We start from the raw sequence: 19,963 nt of genomic DNA, 5'->3' as shown, positions 1-19,963 counted from the left end.
GAAAGCTTTATGCTAAAAGGAGGGTGTTGGGGATATTCCCCACGACCAAGACCCGACTCATAAGGATAAGCCGCCCTGAGGCTTAAGTCATCTCTGGGTTCAAGTCGCCCTGACGTTAAGTCATCTCAGAGCCTAACCCGGCATGTGAGACCCGACAGGTGAGACCCGGCTGGTGAGACCCGACAGACAGTTGTAAGCCCGCAAACAGTCTTTGACCCGGCGGACAGTTGTAACCCGGCAGACAGTCTTCGACCCGGCAGACAGTTGTAACCCGGCAGAGATGGAGTCATGGAGATGAGTCTCAGAGATGAGTCGCCTGGGGTTAAGAATCCCAAGACGTTAAGAATCCCATGGAGAGAAGCCCAAGACATTAAGAAGCCTACGGTGAGAAGTTAGAATAGTTTAAGTCTTAATCCGACTTGGACTCTACATGTAACCCGTCCCTTCAACTTATATAAGGAGGGGCAGGGCGCCCCAAGAGGGTCAAAGTTTTTTAGATGTCTCAGTAGACATGTCTCAATAGACAAGTCTTATACAAGATCAAAGTAGATGCTTTTGAGATAGAGGTAGAGAAACCTCACCCTTGTAACCGAGATCGTCATCATCATCAATATGAAACAAGTAGGATGTAGGATTTTACCTCCACCGTGAGGGGCCGAGCCTGGGTAAAATCTTGTGTCTCTCATCCCGCTCAACCCCTCTCAAGCTACCAATCAAATGTGTTGACCTCACGACTAAGTCCTCACACTAAGGACATCTGCAGTGACAAATCCACGACAGAGGGAGTATGAGATGAGTATGGATGATCTCCCTCACTTCTATTACAACACCTAGATCTATTGCAATATGCCTAGCTAGGGGCGTTAAACAATAGCGCTTATGGGAGGCAACCCAATTTTATTTTTGTTTTTACTTTTTTGCTTCTGTTTTGCAATAAATAAATCTTCTACCCTCTGGTTAGATGTGTTTTTATAATTTTAATTAGTGCTTGAGCCAAGTAAGACCTTTGGGATGATCTATGGCGATAGTTGATTTGATCTTGCTAAAAAATAGAAACTTTTGTGCTCATTACCAGAATTTAAAAAAAATCACAGAAGCGTGCTTTTAATCTGAATTATTTACACAAGATTGATATAAAAATTGCTTAAGTTTTCCTCATTTCTCAGAACTTTTGGAGTTACATAAGTATATGAAGTTTTCAGATTGCTACAGACTGTTTAGACAGATTCAATTTTTATTGTGTTCTTTGCTTATTTTGATGAATCTATGGGTAGTATCGGAGGGTATGAACCATGGAGAAGTTGGAATACAGTAGATATACCACCATTATAAATTAAGAATGAGTTCACAACAAGACCTAAAAGTGATGATTTGCTTTATTATACTAACAGAGCTTATGAGTTTTCTGTTGAGTTTTGTGTTGTGAAGTTTTCAAGTTTTGGGTAAAGTGTTGATGGACCACGGAATAAGGAGTGGCAAGATCCTAAGATCGGGATGCCCAAGGCACCCCCAAGGTAATATTCAAGGACAACCAAGCATTTAAGCTTGGAGATGCCCCGGATGGCATCCCCTCTTTTGTCTTCAATCCATCGGTAAAATTACTTGAGGCTATATTTTTATTCACTACATGATATGTGTTTTGCTTGGAGCGTCTTGTATGATATGAGTATTTGCTTTTCAGTTTTCCACAATCATCCTTGTTGTATACACCTTTTGAGAGGGACACACATTAACCGTGAATTTATTAGAATACTCTATGTGCTTCACTTATATCTTTTGAGCTAGGCAGTTGCTCTAGTGCTTCACTTATATCACGATGGTGGTTTTATTTTATAGAAATTGATGAAATCTGATGCTTCACTTATATTATTTTGAGAGTCTTAAAACAACATGGTAATTTTCTTAGGTTATGAATTTAGTCCTAATATGATGTGCATCCAAGAGGGACATAATAAAAACTTTCATATAAGAGCATTGAATATATGAGAAGTTTGATTCCTTGCATTTTTTGGAGATATAAAGATGGTGATATTAGAGTCATGATATTGAGTAATTGTGGATTGGTAGAAATACTTGTGTTAAAGTTTGTGATTCCCGAAGCATGCACGTATGGTGAACCGTTATGTGATGAAGTCGGAGCATGATTTATTTTTTGATTGTATTCCTTTGTGTGGAGGTCGGGAGCGCGCGATGGTTAACTCCTACCAACCTCTCCCTTAAGAGCATGCGTATTAGTACTTTGATTCGATGGCTAATAAATTTTTGCAATGAGTATGTGAGTTCTTTATGACTAATGTTGAGTCCATGGATTATACGCACTCTCACCCTTCCACCATTGCTAGTACCGCAACTTTCGCGGGTGCATTAAACTCACCATATACCCTTCCTCAAAACAGCCACCATACCTACCTATCATGGCATTTCCATAGCCATTCTGAGATATAGTGCCATGCAACTTCCACCGTTCCATTTTATTATGACAAGCACCATCATTGTCATATTGCTTTGCATGATCATGTAGTTGGCATAGTATTTGTGGCTTGGCCGCCGTTATATTTTTTATACATGTCACTCTTGATTAGTGCACATCCCAATACACCGCCGGAGGCATTCATACCGAGTCATATTTTGTTCTAGTATCAAGTTGTAATTCTTGAATTGTAAGTAAATAAAAGTGTTATGATCATTATTAGAGCATTGTCCCGTGTGAGGGAAGGATGATGGAAGCTATGATTCCCTCACAAGTTGGGATGAGACTCCGGACTTAAAAAAATAAAAGAGGCCAAAGAGCCCAAAATATTAAAAAGGCCAAAAAGCCCAAACAAATAAAATGAGAGAAAAGAGAGAAGTGACAATGTTACTATCCTTTTTCCACACGTGTGTATCACGCCCAATATGCGACCCTATCCAAAAGGAACTCGAAGGTCCCACCAAGGATAGACCCGCATATTGAAACGCTTTTGCAAGGTGGATATCATTACATCAACATTACATAATAGATGGGGATACATACAAAAGGCACACAATGCCACACGAATACAACATCATCATACAAGAGATCAACATCCGACTACGGATGATACATAAACAGAAACTCAAACAATATCCACCCTGCTAGCCCAGGCTGCCGACCTGGAACCTATCCCCTGATCGAAGAAGAAGCAGAAGAAGAACTCCAAAACAAGCAAACATCGCGCTCGCATCACGATCATCGCATAACATGTACCTGCAACTGTTGTTGTAGTAATCTGTGAGCCACGAGGACTCAGCAATCCCATTACCATGGGTATCAAGACTAGCAAAGCTTAATGGGAAAGGAAGGGGTAAGGTGGTGAGGTTGCAGCAGCGACTAAGCAAGTATGGTGGCTAACATACACAAAAGAGAGCGAGAAGAGAAACAAGCGGAACGGTCGTCAACTAGTAATGATCAAGAGGTGAGCCTGAACTCCTACTTACGTCAATCATAACACAGAAACCATGTTCACTTCCCGGACTCCACTGAGAAGAGACCATCATGGCTACACACTCGGTTGATGCGTTTTAATTCGGATCTGGTGTCAAGTTATCTACAACCGGACATTAACAAATTCCCATCTGCCACATAACCGCGGGCACGGCTCTCGAAAGTTTATACCCTGCAGGGGTGTCTTAACTTAGCCCATGACAAGCTCTCGCGATCAACGAAGGAATAGACCTTCTCCCAGGAAGACCCGATCAGTCTCGGAATCCCGGTTTACAAGACATTTCGACAATGGTAAAACAAGACCAGCAAAGCCGCCCGATGCGCCGACAATCCCGATAGGAGCTGCACATATCTCGTTCTCAGGGCAACACCGAATAAGTCAAGCTACGAGTAAAACCAGACTTCGAGTTTCCCCAAGGTGGCCCCGCAGGCTGCTCAGTTCAGACCAACACTTAGACAAGCACTGGCCCGGGGGGGGGGGGCTATAATAAAGATGACCCTTGGGTTAATTACTCCCAAGGGAAAAATAGGTGGTGGTGAGGCAAATGGTAAAACCAAGGTTGGGCCTTGCTGGACAAGTTTTATTCAAAGCGAACTGTCAGGGGGGTCCCATAAATCACCCGACCGCGTTAGGAAAGCAAAATCCGGGAACATAACACCGGTATGACGGAAACTAGGGCGGCAAGAGTGGAACAAAACACCAGGCATAAGGCCAAGCCTTCCACCCTTTACCAAATATATAGATGCATTAATAATATAAGAGATATTGTGATATCCCAACATAACCATGTCCACCATGGAGCAATCTTCAACTTCACCTGCAACTAGCAACGCTATAAGAGGGGCTGAGCAAAGCGGTAACATAGCCAAACAACGGTTTGCTAGGAAGGGTGTCAAAGGTTAGAGGTTCATGGCAATTTGGGAGGCTTGAAGAGCAAAAGATAGGTAACGCAGCATAGCAATAGAACAAAGCAACTAGCATAGCAATGATAGTAGTGAGATCCAGGGTAGCGGTCATCTTGCCTGAAATCCCGCAAGGAAGAAGAACGAGTCCATGAAGAAGACGCACGAATGAAGCCGAACCAACCGTAGACGAACGAATCCTCACGATCGCAACGAAATAGGAACTAACAAGAAGAAGCACACAACATAGGTAAACACACCACACATGAACAAGGCATGATGCACAACAAGCATGATGCATGACAAAGCTACATGAAGCTACTCATGGCAAGAGATGATGCAAACAAGAACAACACATCAAGGCAAGTTTAAATGAGGCCGGAAACAACATATAACAATTCCGGGAAGTCCTCATATGCGAATTTCGAAATTGGTCCAGAACTGAATAAACCTTATGTTCAAGTTGTGAAACAGCAAGTTAAGATGCACCAAGATGATCTACACGAAATTCTAGTCAAGTTACATATAAAGTTCATTAGATTCGGAGCTACGGCCTAGAAGATATGAGCAAAACAAGTTAAACATGGCATTGATGCAAAATGCATACAAACATCAAGCAAACACCTCAAAACAAGGATGCAACATGATAATATGAAGCTACATGCAAAATCAAGCAAGTTTCATATAGAGCACACTCAAAACGGAGCAACGGTGCAACACACACACGCTATACAAGTCATAACAACAATCTGCCCAAAACAGCAACTAGGCATATTACAAGCATCAAAACAATAAGCTACAGCATCCCAACATAATAACAAAATGCATGGGCATGAAGTACAGGTAAAGGACAATAAAACATGAACACTGAGCTATCTCCAGAAACAACTAGAACATGCTCAAAAAGACATGGTAAGATTGCAAATAATAACAGTTTCAGACTTATCAGGAAATAACATCAGGTTGCAATGTTTAGAGCTATCAAACAACATGTTACAGGAACTTATCATGGCAAACAAAGGCATGGCATGAATCTACTAACTGCATAGATCAAAAGACCCTTACTGACCATGAGCCAAAAAGGATCAGAAGATATGATGGCACCCATGTAAACATGGCAAGTTATATGACAGATTCATACATGGCAGGAACAACAATAAGTAAGCATGTTGGTGAGCTTGAACCACTCACCACAGAGCAATACATGGCATGGCAAGGCAACCAACAGTAAGAAGGCATGTTTATGAAGCTAAGAATGGAAAGAACAAGTTCATAGGGTGCATGGTGAAGGAAATATGCCCTAGAGGCAATAATAAAGTTATTATTTATTTCCTCATATCATGATAAATGTTTATTATTCATGCTAGAATTGTATTAACCGGAAACATGATACATGTGTGAATACATAGACGAAACTATAGTCACTAGTATGCCTCTACTTGACTAGCTCATTAATCAAAGATGGTTATGTTTCCTGACCATAGACATGTGTTGTCATTTGATTAGTGGGATCACATCATTAGGAGAATGATGTGATTGACATGACCCATTCTGTTAGCCTAGCACTTGATCGTTTAGTATACTGCTATTGCTTTCTTCATGACATATACAAAGTTCCTGTAACTATGAGATTGTGCAACTCCCGTTTACCGGAAGAACACTTTGTGTGCTACCAAACGTCACAACGTAACTGGGTGATTATAAAGGTGCTCTACAGGTGTTTCCGAAGGTACATGTTGAGTTGGCATAATTCGAGATTAGGATTTGTCACTCCGATTGTCGGAGAGGTATCTCTGGGCCCTCTCGGTAATACTCATCACCTAAGCCTTGCAAGCATGTAACTAATGAGTTAGTTATGAGATGACGTATTACGGAACGAGTAAAGAGACTTGCCGGTAACGAGATTGAACTAGGTATTGGATACCGACGATCAAATCTCGGGCAAGTAACATACCGATGACAAAGGGAACAAAGTATGTTGTTATGCGGTTTGACCGATAAAGATCTTCATAGAATATGTAGGAACCAATATGGGCATCTAGGTCCCGCTATTGGTTATTGACCGAGAATGGTTTTAGGTCATGTCTACATAGTTCTCGAACCCGTAGGGTCCGCACGCTTAACGTTTCGATGACAGTTTTATTATGAGTTTATAAGTTTTGATGTACCGAAGTTTGTTCGGAGTCCCGGATGTGATCACGGACATGACGAGGAGTCTCGAATGGTCGAGACATAAAGATTGATATATTGGACGACTATATTCGGACACCGGAAAGGTTCCGGGAGTTTTCGGAGAAAACCGGAGTACCGGAGGGTTACCGGAACCCCCCCGGGAAGTAATGGGCCTTGATGGGCCCTAGTGGAGAAAGAGAGGGGCCGGCCAGGGCAAGTGGCGCGCCCCCTCCCCTTGAGTCCGAATAGGACAAGGAAGGGGGGGGCGGCGCCCCCCTTGCCTTCCCCCTCTCCTACTCCTTCCTTCCCCCTCCTCTTGGATTAGGAAAAGGAGGGGGGAAACCTACTTGGAGTAGGTTTCCCCCTCCTAGGGCGCGCCTCCCCTTAGGCCGGCCCCCTCCTCCCTCCCTCCTTTATATACGGGGGCGGGGGGCACCCCATAGACACACAAGTTGATCTACGGATCGTTCCTTAGCCGTGTGCGGTGCCCCCTTCCACCATATTCCACCTCGGTCATATCGTCGCGAAGCTTAGGCGAAGCCCTGCGCCGGTAGAACATCAAGATCGTCACCACGCCGTCGTGCTGACGGAACTCATCCTCCGGACACTCGGCTGGATCGGAGTTCGAGGACGTCATCGAGCTGAACGTGTGCTGAACTCGGAGGCTCCGTACGTTCGGTGCTTGGATCGGTCGGATCGTGAAGACGTACGACTACATCAACCGCGTTGTGTAACGCTTCCGCTTACGGTCTACGAGGGTACGTGGACATACACTCTCCCCTCTCGTTGCTATATCATCACCATGATCTTGCGTGTGCGTAGGAATTTTTTTGAAATTACTACGTTCCCCAACAGTGGCATCCAAGCTTAGGTTTTATGCGTTGATGTTATATGCACGAGTAGAACACAAGTGAGTTGTGGACGATATAAGTCATACTGCCTACCAGCATGTCATACTTTGGTTCAGCGGTATTGTGAGATGAAGCGGCCCGGACCGACATTACGCGTACGCTTACGCGAGACTGGTTTCACCGTTACGAGCACTCGTGCTTAAAGGTGGCTGGCGGGTGTCTGTCTCTCTCACTTTAGTTGAACCGAGTGTGGCTACGCCCGGTCCTTGTGAAGGTTAAAACGGAGTCTATTTGACAAACTATCGCTGTGGTTTTGATGCGTAGGTAAGAACGGTTCTTGCTAAGCCCGTAGCAGCCACGTAAAATTTGCAACAACAAAGTAGAGGACGTCTAACTTGTTTTTGCAGGGCATGTTGTGATGTGATATGGTCAAGACGTGATGCTATATTTTATTGTATGAGATGATCATGTTTTGTAACCGAAGTTATCGGCAACTGGCAGGAGCCATATGGTTGTCGCTTTATTGTATGAAATGCAAACGCCCTGTAATTGCTTTACTTTATCACTAAGCGGTAGCGATAGTCGTAGAAGCAATAGATGGCGTAAACGACAACGATGCTACGATGGAGATCAAGGTGTCGCGCCGGTGACGATGGTGATCACGATGGTGCTTCGGAGATGGAGATCACAAGCACAAGATGATGATGGCCATATCATATCACTTATATTGATTGCATGTGATGTTTATCCTTTATGCATCTTATCTTGCTTTGATTGACGGTAGCATTTTAAGATGATCTCTCACTAAAATTATCAAGTAGTGTTCTCCCTGAGTATGCACCGTTGCCAAAGTTCGTCGTGCCGAGACACCACGTGATGATCGGGTGTGATAAGCTCTACGTCCATCTACAACGGGTGCAAGCCAGTTTTGCACACGCAGAATACTCAGGTTAAACTTGACGAGCCTAGCATATGCAGATATGGCCTCGGAACACGGAGACCGAAAGGTCGAGCGTGAATCATATAGTAGATATGATCAACATAATGATGTTCACCATTGAAAACTACTCCATCTCACGTGATGATCGGTTATGGTTTAGTTGATTTGGATCACGTGATCACTTAGATGACTAGAGAGATGTCTGTCTAAGTGGGAGTTCTTAAGTAATATGATTAATTGAACTTAAATTTATCATGAACTTAGTACCTGATAGTATCTTGCTTGTCTATGTTTGTTTGTAGATAGATGGCTCGTGCTGTTGTTCCGTTGAATTTTAATGCGTTCCTTGAGAAAGCAAAGTTGAAAGATGATGGTAGCAATTACACGGACTGGGTCCGTAACCTGAGGATTATCCTCATTGCTGCACAGAAGAGTTACGTCCTGGAAGCACCGCTGGGTGCCAGGCCTGCTGCTGATGCAACTGACGACGTTAAGAACGTCTGGCAGAGCAAAGCTGATGACTACTCTATAGTTCAGTGTGCCATGCTTTACGGCTTAGAACCGGGTCTTCAACGACGTTTTGAACGTCATGGAGCATATGAGATGTTCCAGGAGTTGAAGTTAATATTTCAAGCAAATGCCCGGATTGAGAGATATGAAGTCTCCAATAAGTTCTATAGCTGCAAGATGGAGGAGAATAGTTCTGTCAGTGAACACATACTCAGAATGTCTGGGTATAACAATCACTTGATTCAACTGGGAGTTAATCTTCCTGATGATAGTGTCATTGACAGAATTCTCCAATCACTGCCACCAAGCTACAAGAGCTTTGTGATGAACTATAATATGCAAGGGATGAACAAGACTATTCCCGAGCTCTTCGCGATGCTGAAAGCCGCGGAGGTAGAAATCAAGAAGGAGCATCAAGTGTTGATGGTCAACAAGACCACTAGTTTCAAGAAGAAGGGCAAAGGGAAGAAGAAGGGGAACTTCAAGAAGAACGGCAAGCAAGTTGCTGCTCAAGAGAAGAAACCCAAGTCTGGACCTAAGCCTGAAACTGAGTGCTTCTACTGCAAGCAGACTGGACACTGGAAGCGGAACTGCCCCAAGTATTTGGCGGATAAGAAGGATGGCAAAGTGAGCAAAGGTATATGTGATATACATGTTATTGATGTGTACCTAACTAGAGCTCGTAGTAGCACCTGGGTATTTGATACTGGTTCTGTTGCTAATATTTGCAACTCGAAACAGGGACTACGGAATAAGCGAGCACTGGCCAAGGACGAGGTGACGATGCGCGTGGGAAACGGTTCCAAAGTCGATGTGATCGCGGTCGGCACGCTACCTCTACATCTACCTTCGGGATTAGTTTTAGACCTGAATAATTGTTATTTGGTGCCAGCGTTGAGCATGAACATTATATCTGGATCTTGTTTGATGCGAGACGGTTATTCATTTAAATCAGAGAATAATGGTTGTTCTATTTATATGAGTAATATCTTTTATGGTCATGCACCCTTGAAGAGTGGTCTATTTTTATTGAATCTCGATAGTAGTGATACACATATTCATAATGTTGAAGCCAAAAGATGCAGAGTTGATAATGATAGTGCAACTTATTTGTGGCACTGCCGTTTAGGTCATATCGGTGTAAAACGCATGAAGAAACTCCATACTGATGGACTTCTGGAATCACTTGATTATGAATCACTTGGTACTTGCGAACCGTGCCTCATGGGCAAGATGACTAAAACACCGTTCTCCGGAACTATGGAGAGAGCAACAGATTTGTTGGAAATCATACATACAGATGTATGTGGTCCGATGAATGTTGAGGCTCGTGGCGGATATCGTTATTTTCTCACCTTCACAGATGATTTGAGCAGATATGGGTATATCTACTTAATGAAGCACAAGTCTGAAACATTTGAAAAGTTCAAAGAATTTCAGAGTGAAGTGGAAAATCATCGTAACAAGAAAATAAAGTTTCTACGATCTGATCGTGGAGGAGAATATTTGAGTTACGAGTTTGGTTTACATTTGAAACAATGCGGAATAGTTTCGCAACTCACACCACCTGGAACACCACAACGAAATGGTGTGTCCGAACGTCGTAATCGTACTTTACTTGATATGGTGCGATCTATGATGTCTCTTACCGATTTACCGCTATCGTTTTGGGGTTATGCTTTAGAGACGGCCGCATTCACGTTAAATAGGGCACCATCAAAATCCGTTGAGACGACGCCTTATGAACTGTGGTTTGGCAAGAAACCAAAGTTGTCGTTTCTTAAAGTTTGGGGCTGCGATGCTTATGTGAAGAAACTTCAACCAGATAAGCTCGAACCCAAATCGGAGAAATGTGTCTTCATAGGATACCCAAAAGAGACTGTTGGGTACACCTTCTATCACAGATCCGAAGGCAAGACATTCGTTGCTAAGAATGGATCCTTTCTAGAGAAGGAGTTTCTCTCGAAAGAAGTGAGTGGGAGGAAAGTAGAACTTGATGAGATAACTGTATCTACTCCCTTATTGGAAGGTAGTTCATCACGAGAACCGGTTCCCGTGACAACTACACCAATTAGTGAGGAAGCTAATGATATTGATCATGAAACTTCAGATCAAGTTTCTGCTGAACCTCGTAGGTCTACCAGAGTAAGATCCGCACCAGAGTGGTACGGTAATCCTATTCTGGAAGTCATGTTACTTGACCATGATGAACCTACGAACTATGAGGAAGCGATGATGAGCCCAGATTCCGCAAAATGGCTAGAGGCCATGAAATCTGAGATGGGATCCATGTATGAAAACAAAGTATGGACTTTGGTTGACTTGCCCGATGATCGGCAAGCCATTGAGAATAAATGGATCTTTAAGAAGAAGACTGACGCTGATGGTAATGTTACTGTCTATAAAGCTCGACTTGTTGCGAAAGGTTTTCGACAAGTTCAAGGGGTTGACTACGATGAGACTTTCTCACCCGTAGCGATGCTTAAGTCTGTCCGAATCATGTTGGCTATTGCTGCATTTCATGATTATGAAATTTGGCAAATGGATGTCAAGACTGCATTCTTGAATGGATTTCTAGAAGAAGAGTTGTATATGATGCAGCCGGAAGGTTTTGTTGATCCAAAAGGTGCTGACAAAGTGTGCAAGCTCCAGCGTTCCATTTATGGACTGGTGCAAGCATCTCGGAGTTGGAATAAACGCTTTGATAGTGTGATCAAAGCATATGGTTTTATACAGACTTTTGGAGAAGCCTGTATTTACAAGAAAGTGAGTGGGAGCTCTGTAGCATTTCTAGTTTTATATGTTGATGACATATTATTAATTGGAAATGATATAGAATTTCTGGATAGCATAAAGGGATACTTGAATAAAAGTTTTTCAATGAAAGACCTCGGTGAAGCTGCTTACATATTGGGCATCAAGATCTATAGAGATAGATCAAGACGCTTAATAGGACTTTCACAAAGCACATACCTTGACAAAATTTTGAAAAAGTTCAAAATGGATCAGGCAAAGAAAGGATTCTTGCCTGTGCTACAAGGTGTGAAGTTGAGTCAAACTCAATGCCCGACCACAGCAGAAGATAGAGAGAAAATGAAAAATGTTCCCTATGCTTCAGCCATAGGCTCTATCATGTATGCAATGCTGTGTACCAGACCTGACGTATGCTTAGCAATAAGCTTGGCAGGAAGGTACCAAAGTAATCCAGGAGTGGATCACTGGACAGCGGTCAAGAACATCCTGAAATACCTGAAAAGGACTAAGGATATGTTTCTCGTATATGGAGGTGACAAAGAGCTAGTCGTAAATGGTTACGTCGATGCAAGCTTTGACACTGATCCGGACGATTCTAAATCGCAAACCGGATACGTGTTTATATTAAACGGTGGAGCTGTAAGTTGGTGCAGTTCTAAACAAAGCGTCGTGGCGGGATCTACATGTGAAGCGGAGTACATAGCTGCTTCTGAAGCAGCAAATGAAGGAGTCTGGATGAAGGAGTTCATTTCCGATCTAGGTGTCATACCTAGTGCATCGGGACCAATGAAGATCTTCTGTGACAATACTGGTGCAATTGCCTTGGCAAAGGAATCCAGATTTCACAAGAGGACCAAGCACATCAAGAGACGCTTCAATTCCATTCGGGACCAAGTCCAAGTGGGAGACATAGAGATTTGCAAGATACATACGGATCTGAATGTTGCAGACCCGTTGACTAAGCCTCTCTCACGAGCAAAACATGATCAGCACCAAGACTCCATGGGTGTTAGAATCATTACTATGTAATCTAGATTATTGACTCTAGTGCAAGTGGGAGACTGAAGGAAATATGCCCTAGAGGCAATAATAAAGTTATTATTTATTTCCTCATATCATGATAAATGTTTATTATTCATGCTAGAATTGTATTAACCGGAAACATGATACATGTGTGAATACATAGACAAAACTATAGTCACTAGTATGCCTCTACTTGACTAGCTCATTAATCAAAGATGGTTATGTTTCCTGACCATAGACATGTGTTGTCATTTGATTAGTGGGATCACATCATTAGGAGAATGATGTGATTGACATGACCCATTCCGTTAGCCTAGCACTTGATCGTTTAGTATACTGCTATTGCTTTCTTCATGACTTATACAAAGTTCCTGCAACTATGAGATTGTGCAACTCCCGTTTACCGGAAGAACACTTTGTGTGCTACCAAACGTCACAACGTAACTGGGTGATTATAAAGGTGCTCTACAGGTGTTTCCGAAGGTACATGTTGAGTTGGCATAATTCGAGATTAGGATTTGTCACTCCGATTGTCGGAGAGGTATCTCTGGGCCCTCTCGGTAATACTCATCACCTAAGCCTTGCAAGCATGTAACTAATGAGTTAGTTATGAGATGACGTATTACGGAACGAGTAAAGAGACTTGCCGGTAACGAGATTGAACTAGGTATTGGATACCGACGATCAAATCTCGGGCAAGTAACATACCGATGACAAAGGGAACAAAGTATGTTGTTATGCGGTTTGACCGATAAAGATCTTCGTAGAATATGTAGGAACCAATATGGGCATCCAGGTCCCGCTATTGGTTATTGACCGAGAATGGTTTTAGGTCATGTCTACATAGTTCTCGAACCCGTAGGGTCCGCACGCTTAACGTTTCGATGACAGTTTTATTATGAGTTTATAAGTTTTGATGTACCGAAGTTTGTTCGGAGTCCCGGATGTGATCACGGACATGACGAGGAGTCTCGGAATGGTCGAGACATAAAGATTGATATATTGGACGACTATATTCGGACACCGGAAAGGTTCCGGGAGTTTTCGGAGAAAACCGGAGTACCGGAGGGTTACCGGAACCCCCCCGGGAAGTAATGGGCCTTGATGGGCCCTATTGGAGAAAGAGAGGGGCCGGCCAGGGCAAGTGGCGCGCCCCCTCCCCTTGAGTCCGAATAGGACAAGGAAGGGGGGGGGGCGGCGCCCCCCTTGCCTTCCCCCTCTCCTACTCCTTCCTTCCCCCTCCCTCTTGGATTAGGAAAAGGAGGGGGGAAACCTACTTGGAGTAGGTTTCCCCCTCCTAGGGCGCGCCTCCCCTTAGGCCGGCCCCCTCCTCCCTCCCTCCTTTATATACGGGGGCGGGGGGCACCCCATAGACACACAAGTTGATCTACGGATCGTTCCTTAGCCGTGTGCGGTGCCCCCTTCCACCATATTCCACCTCAGTCATATCGTCGCGAAGCTTAGGCGAAGCCCTGCGCCGGTAGAACATCAAGATCGTCACCACGCCGTCGTGCTGACGGAACTCTCCCTCGACACTCGGCTGGATCGGAGTTCGAGGGACGTCATCGAGCTGAACGTGTGCTGAACTCGGAGGCTCCGTACGTTCGGTGCTTGGATCGGTCGGATCGTGAAGACGTACGACTACATCAACCGCGTTGTGTTAACGCTTCCGCTTACGGTCTACGAGGGTACGTGGACGAACACTCTCCCCTCTCGTTGCTATATCATCACCATGATCTTGCGTGTGCGTAGGAAATTTTTTGAAATTACTACGTTCCCCAACACATGGATCACTAGGAAAACACATGGAAACAACTGAACTTAATGTAAACAGGCTGATAGCAACATTATCAAGCAACTTTAGAGCAAGATAACAACATGTTCCAGCAGGCTATAATTGCAACCAAGGGCATGAATGGATAGACCAAGACATGTAGATCAAAACATGTTTATAGAGCATCTCCAGATTATGCATAGAATGATTAGTAGAAGCATGTTTACATAGCAACAAAATATAACAGAATCTGCCAAGCAAAACAGCAACAGCAAGTGCCCTACTTAACAAGCTCAAAGCACTCAGCACACAACTCACAAAAATACATGGTTAACACCCCTGGAAAGATGGCATGGCATAGATCAAAATACATGTAGACATCAACCTCATAGGATGCACACATCAATCATGGCAAAAATGATAAATGAGCAAGTTATAACAGTTTCAGCAGGTTAACATCAACATGCACTCTTCCAACAGCATTTAAGGTATCAAGATTATCTCAAATGAAAATGATGCAATGGATTGAAATGAAGTACTCGTCGAGGCGAACAATTTGACATATTACACGCACAAAACGGAGCTACGGATACAGAGATACAACAGGTAAAAGTATGCAACATTTTATGAGTTTCTGGGGACTTGGCAGTTTTCTGAAAAAAAAACAGAATGAGCGGGAAAAGCTATAAGGTGCACGGGGAGGGTCTTAGTGGGCTGCTCACCACTGGGCTTGGCCCAGGTCGGGGGAGAGGGTTGGCAGGCCGGGGCGCTGGGCCGGAGCTGGGCCTGGAGAGGTCGTGGCCCACGAAGGCGAGCGGGAGGAGCAGCTCCTCAGCTCCCTCCCGAGCAGTGCCATGGCGACGGCGGTGGTCGGGTGCAGCGTCGGCGGGGGAAGGCGAGGGCCGGCGGGCTCCGGAGGCTGCAAACGGATGGATCCGGGGGCAGGGATCCCAGATCCGTCGGCGGCGGAGGTCAACGAGGTTCCGAAGGGCAGCGACGCAAAACCTCCCGTGGAGACAGCGGCGATTGGGCGCGCCGTCGGCGAGAGACGGGCGGCGTAGGCATGGGCAGTGCTCGGGAAGAGCCCGGCGGCGCGGGGTGGTGGAGACGGGCGGCGAAGGGGCTCCGGGAACCTGGTCGGGCTCGCAGCTGCTCCGGCGAGGACGGCGTCGGGGCCTGGTGCGGGAGCTCCTTCCCCTGGGGTCGTGGACGAGGGAGCGGGAGGCGACGCGGGCGGGCACCTGCGGGCCGGGGCGGCGGCGGCTCGGGCCCGGGTGGGCTGCGCCTGGGCCTGCAGGGCCGCGAGAGGTGGGAGGAAGGCTGCGGGGCACGTGGCGCTCTCCCGTTGGCTGGGAGGCGACTGGAGCGGCGGCGCTGGCGAGTGGGATGGCGCCAAGTGGCGGACGGGAGGTGGCCGGCGGCTGGGAGGTTAGGGGAGGAGGCTAGGGGTAGGTTTAGCCCGAAAATGGACGTGGGGTGTCCATTTATAGGTAGGAGGGGCTAGGTTTGGGGAAATTAGGGGCTTTCGAAGCCCTCCGATCGTGATCCGACGGCTCCGGTCGGAGGGGGGTTTAGGTGGGCTGCAGGTGGGCTGTGAAGAGGGGCCTTGGGCTTAGGGGAGAGAAGAGAAGTGCAGCCCGACACGGTTTTCGGAGACCGAAAACACCCAACGAATATACCGACTAAAATGCGGTTATAAGTTTAACGGTTGGGCAGTCAAATGGACTCCGAATGCGACGAAACTTGGCAGGCGGTCTGTCTACACTATAATAAGACCGCACGACAAGTTGCATCCCATTCCGAGAACATTTTTATGCCACTTATAAAATAATATTTCGAGGGTGCCGCGGGCGCGTGCGAGTGTGTGTGTGCTCAGAACGGACAAGGGAGAGAACCGGGGAAACCCGAACGGATGCAAGTTTTGAAAAACCTGCAGATGAAATGCAGATGATGACATGGCAAAATGCAACACGCAAGCAAATGACATGGAAAGGACGGCGAATAACTGGCAGACACCTGGCGCATCGAATCCGGGGCGTTACAACACTCCTCCACTAACAAGAGATCTCGTCCCGAGATCTTAGGACAGAGACGGAAGGGAAAAAGGGATGAGGTGAAACAAGAACTCAAGAGAAGAAGCAAAGAATCGAGAGCACTCGAGAATAAGAGAGGAACGACGAGAATGTCGAGAATTGAAAGCTCACGGAATCAGATAGACTATGAAACCACTCGTTCTAACCAGAGTGGTTAGAATGAGAAAAGAAACGAATAAGACTGAAAGGATTTAGGCAGCACTCTGACTGAACATGGAAGGAATAGAACACGAGCTTGATAGGATGGAATGATACTTGATGAACTCTTGAAGAATGAATTAAATTATGACGAACCACCATGAAGAACTCCGGTGACAAAAAGGATGATGAGATAGAAATGAAGGATGAAAGAATAAGATGAGCCTTGCGATGATTAAGATGGAGGTTCCGACGAGATGGCCGAGGAAATTGAACTCCGGAAAAGAAAAGATGGAAATACTTGGAACTAGAATTTATTCCTCAAGAACAAATTTCTGATGGAAGGGATTAAACACTTGGAGGAAATGAGAATAAGATTTATTGTATGCTTATCCTTCATCAAATTAAATTGATGACAAGCAATGGATTTTGCATATTACTTATTCGTCTTGAAAAGGATAGGAAAGTGGCATATCGCAAACTTGAGAAGGCCTTCATGAACCACCGGTAGGATTGAAATGAACGAATGGATTAATATGATAAACAAGGAAAAGGATCTGAAAGAACCATCGTGAGAATTTGGAATGACTGTCGAAAGAGACTGAATCACCGGGAAGAATTAGAAGACAAATATGCTTGAGGGGGATTTAGATGCAAAAGAACGAAGAGATCGCGAACTGATTGAAGAATACTTGAACGAAGCATCGGAAGGATATTGAGACGAACGAAAGGGCACGGATAATAATTGGAGAACGAATCTGAAAACTTAGAACGAAGAAATCTTCCGAAAAGATGGCCTCCGGATGATCGAGAGAGAAAGCAACTCCTGAAATGCTCCGGATGGATGAAAAGAATTTGCATGACTTGAAACAATTTGATAGGATAACATCGAGCTAGCACCGCGAATCTCCGGGGAACGGACAAGATTTAGAGGAGAAAACTCTTCTTCGATCTTCAAAAGACGACGGGAAAACACCACCAAAATTACTGAGATACTCCGGGAGAATGAAAAGCGAAGAGGTTGAGGCAACCATGAAAAGAATTTGAAAATGATCTTGGAGAAGGCATGTGACTGATGGAATCCATTTTTACGTCACACTTGAAAATAATTTGAGAATAACTCCGGGGAAATTAGAAGAGTCAGGTAAGATCCTGGGAAAAGACCTGTGGGTTAGGGCCCACTGAAGAGATAACACCGTTGGAAAGGGATGTTGAACAGATAGATGATGCACCGGAACAATTGAAATATTTGAATGAGGTGACAACCTCGAATTAATTGGAATACAGCCAAATCTCTGTGATGTCTTCAACACTCCGGGATAATAGAATGACGAGAGGCAAACAAGCAAGGAGAACACTTGAGCCGAGGAAGAGAATATGATCAACCCGAAAAACTTGAATTGAATCCACCGAAGAAGAAAAAGAGATGAAGAATGACGAATGAGACGAGAATTCACCGGTTGAAATGATTGAGTGAAGACTGAAGTGGCTCCGTGCGAATGAAATAGCTGGTCGAAAGAGACTCAAACTCCGGGAAGAAGAAAGGGTGGGAGGGCGGGAAAAACAAAGGCAACTTGGAAGGGGGAACCGACGAATATCTTGAAGAGAAAACACCGGTTGAAAACAAAGACTTCGCACGAGTAGGAAGGATACTCGATTACGGACTCCGGTTCCGAGAGGAAGAAGGGTGGGTGGGTGGGAAAAATAAAGGACAACTTCGGACAGGGAAACAACGTCGATCGAAAAGAGCTGAGGATTGATCTCGCGAAAGACAAAGAGGTTTGAGTCAACTTGACGAGAGATGCACCGGATAAAGGAGGATGGACAACTCATGAAACTAACCACGTGATCCTAAAGAAAAATATGAAGGGGAAGAGGAATAGTTCAAAACACCTACGTCAAGATTCCTCACCAGAGCGACGAAGGGGGCTGAGGAGTAAAAAGAATTCCTACTCTCCGATATAACTAGACTCCGAAAAACAGTTTTCTTCTAGACTCAACAACGGCCAAACTACACGATCAATCAAGGGGGCTCCTAAGGTCGGTCGAGGCTCTGATTACCAACTTATGACGCCCAATATGCGACCCTATCCAAAAGGAACTCGAAGGTCCCACCAAGGATAGACCCGCATATTGAAACACTTTTGCAAGGTGGATATCATTACATCAACATTACATAATAGATGGGGATACATACAAAAGGCACACAATGCCACACGAATACAACATCATCATACAAGAGATCAACATCCGACTACGGATGATACATAAACAGAAACTCAAACAATATCCACCCTGCTAGCCCAGGCTGCCGACCTGGAACCTATCCCCTGATCGAAGAAGAAGCAGAAGAAGAACTCCAAAACAAGCAAACATCGCGCTCGCATCACGATCATCGCATAACCTGTACCTGCAACTGTTGTTGTAGTAATCTGTGAGCCACGAGGACTCAGCAATCCCATTACCATGGGTATCAAGACTAGCAAAGCTTAATGGGAAAGGAAGGGGTAAGGTGGTGAGGTTGCAGCAGCGACTAAGCAAGTATGGTGGCTAACATACACAAAAGAGAGCGAGAAGAGAAACAAGCGGAACGGTCGTCAACTAGTAATGATCAAGAGGTGAGCCTGAACTCCTACTTACGTCAATCATAACACAGAAACCATGTTCACTTCCCGGACTCCACTGAGAAGAGACCATCACGGCTACACACTCGGTTGATGCGTTTTAATTCGGATCTGGTGTCAAGTTATCTACAACCGGACATTAACAAATTCCCATCTGCCACATAACCGCGGGCACGGCTCTCGAAAGTTTATACCCTGCAGGGGTGTCCCAACTTAGCCCATGACAAGCTCTCGCGATCAACGAAGGAATAGACCTTCTCCCAGGAAGACCCGATCAGTCTCGGAATCCCGGTTTACAAGACATTTCGACAATGGTAAAACAAGACCAGCAAAGCCGCCCGATGCGCCGACAATCCCGATAGGAGCTGCACATATCTCGTTCTCAGGGCAACACCGAATAAGTCAAGCTACGAGTAAAACCAGACTTCGAGTTTCCCCGAGGTGGCCCCGCAGGCTGCTCAGTTCAGACCAACACTTAGACAAGCACTGGCCCGGGGGGGGGGGGGCAATAATAAAGATGACCCTTGGGTTAATTACTCCCAAGGGAAAAATAGGTGGTGGTGAGGCAAATGGTAAAACCAAGGTTGGGCCTTGCTGGACAAGTTTTATTCAAAGCGAACTGTCAGGGGGGTCCCATAAATCACCCGACCGCGTTAGGAACGCAAAATCCGGGAACATAACACCGGTATGACGGAAACTAGGGCGGCAAGAGTGGAAC

This window comes from Triticum aestivum, chromosome 3B, assembly GCF_018294505.1.
Source record: "Triticum aestivum cultivar Chinese Spring chromosome 3B, IWGSC CS RefSeq v2.1, whole genome shotgun sequence".
Classification (NCBI taxonomy): domain Eukaryota; kingdom Viridiplantae; phylum Streptophyta; class Magnoliopsida; order Poales; family Poaceae; genus Triticum; species Triticum aestivum.
This window is presented reverse-complemented; position numbering follows the sequence as displayed.